Here is a 4,442-nt window from a genome sequence, read left to right as displayed (position 1 = left end):
GCGGGCGGGCGGCTCCGGCGAGCTCCTGGGGCGCGGGGCCGAGGGGACCGAGCAGAGCAAACGCCCCCGGGAGCAGGGACGAAGGCGCGGCCGTGTCGCGCCCCTGCCCCGGCCCCCTCCCGGCTTTCTCTTCCTCGCACTTCTACGAACTGAATCAGGGCCCCGTAAATAGCAGGGTCTTATGACACAGCCTCTGCTGGGGAAGGAGCTCTGGGATATTTTTAGTGCTGAGACGCAGGGGATTTGGAGATGGGTTGGAAGAGTGCAGGCAGGGAATCCGTGGCAGAGACGAGGGTCACACCGTGCCGCGTCCTCCCTGTCTCACCCTCCTGCCGCCTTTCCCAGCAAACGGCTCTGCCAAAAACCACTGCCTCCCTCRCATTGGCCCTGGGCACTTCCTCTCACCGGGGCCGGGGTTATTTTTGCTTCACTGCAACGCGAGGTCAGATGCGCAGCTCGGGAGGGGACCGCGCAGGGAGTTCGCACACGAGCACCGGCGTGTTCCAGGCATCCGGTCTCTGGACAGCCCAACCCTGTAGTTCCTCTGGGGCATCCCCAGCTCTCCCCTCCCTTGGGAGCTGCTTCTCCCAAGATGGAAGAAGCTGAAAGCCTGGTTCTGCTGGGGCAGGGCTGATGGGGAATGGCTCGGGATCTCTGCAGGAGCTCCTGTCGGACGCTTTGGCATCTTCCCTCCATCCGATCTCCTTGCAGTACTGCATGCAAAGAGACCTGGAGTGCAACGCAGTGCCCCACAAGCCACACTGGAGCGGGTGCCCCCCACCTCCCTGGGGGGAGCAGGATCAGGGACCAGGCTCTGGGAAAGCTGTGGGGAGAAGGGCACGGGCTGGCAGCGCCAGACTGCCCAAGCTCCTTCGTTCTCCAGGGAACTGGCCCGTGCTTGGAGTCGCCCCTCACTTAAAGTCCATTAACCTCCCCATGACTCCCTCTTGCTGCCTCTTCGCCCCCCCACCACCGAAATTATTTTTCAGAATTTTCTTTAAAATCCTCTAAAACTCTGGAAGCATTAGGGAGCCGCAGCCCTAAGAAGAGGCTGTCCCAGCCTCTCTTCGCCCCGTGCCTCCAGGAACCAGCCTCCCCCCGCTCCCAAGTACACCCCTCCTATTCACCAGCACAGAGCGGGGTTTGTACYGGGATCTAGCAGGACAAAGCGATCGTACAAGCGCACGCGGGCCCGGGCCCTCCCAGCGGATGCGCAGCCACACAACTGCAGCGCGCTCAGCTCCCGGGCCGCGTGCCGGTTAAAGAGCGCGTTCAGCCGATGCTCTCAGCACCCTCAAAATCGATGTTTTGCCTTCAACCCTGGCTAATTCCATCCTAGAAATTGCCCCTAACCACAGCTCCTGCCCTCTTCGGAGGGGATGTGGATGGGGCAGCTCCGAATTCTTTGCAGCCAGCTCCCCAGTCTCTTTGCCAGCTGCGAGAGCGGTGCACAGCCGCTGCGAGCCCAAACCGCGCCACAGGCAGCTCCGCTGTGTGCCGAGGCCGGGCAGAGGGATGGGGCGCCGGCAGCCCTCGCACGCCTGCCCTGCTGCGAGAGGAGTGGTGCGGATGGAAATCCGCCCCCCCCAGCCCGCRCGTCCTGCCCGGGGCCGGCCCCTGCCTGCACGGCCCTCCTTCCCGTGGCCTGGCTCCTCTCTGCGCTGCGCCGCGTTGGCTAACGAGCCGCCAGAGCCGGAAGGATTTACAGGCAGCGGGGCGCCTGCTGCCCTTTCAGGCTCTCGGGCCCTGCCAGGCGGGCGCGCGGGGAGGCTCAGCAATGCGGGAACGGCCTGGCCCTGAGCGCGGCCAAGCGCCTTGGCGGAGCGCTGGAGTAATAACCATTACACCAGCAGTAAAAGCCAGGCCAGCAGCAGGTCCTGACCAGCTCCCTGCAGCGCACAGGGGCCGCATTGTGCGCGCGAACGCGTCCGCGGTGGGAGCGTGCCAGCGGCATGAGACAATCCCGGCGGCTGACAGCCGGGGAGAGCGTCACCAGCAGCCCCGGGGCCGGCGGCGACAGCGAGCGCCGCTCGCTCGCCTTTCCCTCCCCAGCCGAGCGGCAGCCACGCTCGCAGGGCTGTTTGCTCCGCCGGCAGCGCGGGGAGGCGCAGGAGGCTCCATCCCCGGCGCCCACGGCGGTCACGGGGCAGGCAGGGCCRCGCCGCCCAGCTGCCCTCTCCCGCTGCCGCTGCTCTTACGCGATGGCATCTCAGTGCTCRTGCCCGACTCCTCGGCGAGGGCTCGGGAACAAGTCTGTAAACAGCTCCTGCTAATCTCTCCTACGACGCGCACGTTCCCCGTGCACCCACAGGAACGCCGCCGCCGGCACCGGTCCCGATTCTTCCCACGTGCCCTCACCTCGCTTCGTATCGGTCGTGTGCTGTGCAAGAGGGGGACAGCAAGTGCGTTAATGGTACAGGTCGGCCACGCTCACAGCAGTTGGGGCAGCGTCCCCTACCCCTTAGAGCAGGATTTTTTTTTTTTTGCATTTGTATTGCAGGAGGGTTTAGAGACCCTGCTTATATTGAAATGAGGGCCCCATTTGGCAAGATGCTGCAGGGCAAGCCAGTCCACCCCCTCTATCCGGGGACCTAAAAACAGACAGCAAGAGGGGAAGCAGGGGCACAGTCAGTCCCCTGAGGTCCCGCAGCAGAGAGTGGGCTGCAATGGGACTGGGCAAGGGGTCCGTCCCGCTGCTGTGGGAAGAGCCAGCACAGCCCTGCGCCCCGAAGGCAGCCTCCCTGCAGGCGCCTGCTGAAGCAGGGCTCTTCGCCTGGCAGAGCGCGAGCAGGCTGGCTCCAGCTGCTGCTGGAGGGAGCCAGCACCGTGATTCGTGCCCTCCTCACCCCCTCCGTGCCCCCGTCCAGCCCGTCCCGCTCCCGGCTCCCACGTTTCTTTGCTCATGCAGGGGAGGCGGGTTTCTGCCTTACGCCTTGCTGAGGGAGGGAGACCTGGGGAGCAGCTCGCTGGCTGCGGCCCTTGGTGGGCCTGGCAAGGGAAGCAACCCGGACAGCGCTTTCACCACCTCTGCTCTGAGGTCCACTCTGAGCAGGTGCTGAGCRCTTAGGTCGGACTCGCCAGACCACAGCCCCTGCAGGCAGCCAGCATCCCCACGCTGGGCACGGCGGGGACGCGCCAAGCGGTCAAGAGAGGACCAGAGCTCCTTCCAGGAAGCCTGCGGTGACCGAGCCCCGAGTCACGCTGCGTCGCCAGSAGCGCGCTGCAGACGGAGGAACCCAGCTTCCCAGGGCAGGTGCCTGCAGAGGACGGGGCTTAGCTGAGGGACTCCCAGACAGAGGGGTGCAGGCGGCTGAGAAACCCTTAAAGGGCTCTCAGGAAGAACTGACATCAGTCTCCAGGATGTCTTGCTGGGCCCATCCCCTCTCCTTCATTCGGGTCTTCTGCTACTGCCGGAGAGCCCCCGGCACCCTCCGCCCCTCCCAGACAGGGTGGGGGTGCTGGGCGGTGGCTGAYGCTGGCTCTGTTCCCCTCCTCCTCAGCCCGAGGAGAGGAGAGGAGGGAGGAGAGGAGGGTTCCGGCCGGCTCGGAGGGAGCCGGGGATGTTTGTTTGGTTTCCCTGGTTACCGCACTGCCTGCTTCAGTAATCACATTTTCCTTGTGCCGGCTGGGCCAAGAGCAGCAGAGAGGAAACGTGGAACAACTGAGGTCAAACACCGGCCTGGGAACAGCAGGGCCACTGCTGAGACTAGCCACGGCCCCTCTGTGGCATTTAGGTCCTTGCTGTTGCGGGTAGCCAGCCCAGAGGGGATGTACCAGAYGCGAGGACGCAGGCTCCAAGCTCCCTTCTGGCTCCCTTCAGCCGCTTCCCCGAGGGCTCTCGGCACACCTGCCGGAGTCGGGGATGCAGGGAGCAGCGCTGAACTGCAGGAGGAATTAAAGGAATGCAAATGTTTGTGCAGGCAGAAGCCAGGTTGGCTGCGTGAGCAGGGGGTGTGAGCGGGGGGAGCCCGCAAGCGTGGGTGGGGCTGTATTTATAGATGGGCTACCGGGGGCGGCAGGTTGTGTGCACGAAGGAGGTGGCAGGGTTGCTAACGCCTCTTATTCCTCAAGCAATTTTCAGCCCCAGTGACCACAGAGCACTAATACCGGTTCTTSTCCTTGTCCCTGGGAGAGTTTCTTCTGCATATTAGTGCTCAAAGACAGTTCTCTATTTTGTAGCAACAGAATTCATTTGACATGTGCAAGCCACATCAAACTGCTGTCTCCTTTGACAATTCACTTCATGCAAAGTGAGTGTAGCGTTAGCGCTCCCAATTCCTGGCTGCCCTGCATTCTGAAAGAGCTCGGAAGCTCCAGCACAGCAAGTGCTGGTGGCACTGCTGCTTTAGCGTGTAGCATCTATTCACAGCAACTAAATATCAGTGTGTACCAGTAAAGCAGAGCAGAAGAGAATCACCTACCCTCCAGGACAGCAGCACCAC

This window comes from Rhea americana, unplaced genomic scaffold, assembly GCF_003343005.1.
Source record: "Rhea americana isolate MKP2758 unplaced genomic scaffold, rheAme1 scaffold_4, whole genome shotgun sequence".
Taxonomy (NCBI): Eukaryota; Metazoa; Chordata; class Aves; order Rheiformes; family Rheidae; genus Rhea; species Rhea americana.
This window is presented reverse-complemented; position numbering follows the sequence as displayed.